This window comes from Laccaria bicolor, genomic scaffold, assembly GCF_000143565.1.
Source record: "Laccaria bicolor S238N-H82 LACBIscaffold_42 genomic scaffold, whole genome shotgun sequence".
NCBI lineage: Eukaryota > Fungi > Basidiomycota > Agaricomycetes > Agaricales > Hydnangiaceae > Laccaria > Laccaria bicolor.
The window spans coordinates 149,860-151,158 of NW_001889913.1; positions in this window are offsets into that span (position 1 = coordinate 149,860).

The window sequence follows — 1,299 nt, forward strand, 5'->3', positions numbered from 1 at the left end:
CCTGTGGAATTCCTGTGGATTCCAGTGGATTCCTGTGGCATTCCAGTGGATTCCAGTGGATTCCTGTGGCATTCCAGTGGATTCCTGTGGATTCCTGCAGGAATAGGTGGGGCACTGTAAAGTACTGAGGATATTATGGAAATGCACTCCATGCAGCATCAAATGGAGGCCATGAGGCCATTGCAAAGCTGCTGATAGAGAAGGGGGCAGATGTAAATGCACAGGGTGGAGAGTATATGCACAGGGTGGAGAGTATGGAAATGCATTCCAGGCAGCATCAAGTGAAGGACATGAGGCCATTGCAAAGCTGCTGATAGAGAAGGGGGCAGATGTAAATGCACATGGAGGATTTTATGGAAAGGCACTCCAGGAAGCATCAAGGAGAGGCCACAAGGCCATTGCAAGGCTGTTGAAAGAGAATGGGGCAGTTGTAACTATGTTGGACCTGTCAGATTATGGCAGTGATGATTTTTCATCAGATGATGATTATCTAGAATGCTGAAACCTCTCTGTGGATGTTATGGTGGTAGTATTTTTGTATAAAGAAACATTGGGATGAAGTTTTGTGACTTGAATAGCCAAGTATGACATTTCAAGATCTAGTATTGAGGTAAATGTAGCTAGAGAACAATGTAATGTTTGAAAGCAGTTTGATGTGGTTTTCTTGCCATTTTTGTTATAAACAGAGAAGTTTCCATATCTGGACCATAGGCACTAGACCCTGATATTAGCTTTCTTCAATTTCATCACTAGCAGTGAGCACAATTGCTATTTTCCCCTGCTTTTCTGGCTATATTCCATGCACATTCTCTTATGTGAAAGTATACACTGCACCTTGAGAATAGTATATAACATCAGCAATGGTGACTGTTTTTCCTTTATTATTAACATATTTGGTTTGTACTTCTACACTTTTACGAGGTGTTGCACAACTTTTGACTCGCTGCTCAATGCAATGATACACCCATAACCTTGAGTTTTTCTTCATGAAGAGTTCATTCAAACATTCTGAAATTTGTTACAATAGTGGAATGCAGAGTTGATGTAGCGGTCGCTACGCTACGTGATTTTGAACAACCACTACACTCATGCCTAGTGCTACAACTCCGACTGGTAAACTACCCGCGCTACGGCATAAGTCGTTACATGTGCGACCATTGATGGCTTAGCAGCATGACGCTTATTTAATGCTCATTTGCCGGCCGGGCCTTTGTTTTCCAGATGATTAGATAATCTCTATCCAAACGTTCTGATCTGTGCTTGATCTGTGCTTACCTGCTCTCCTCATTCATTTACATG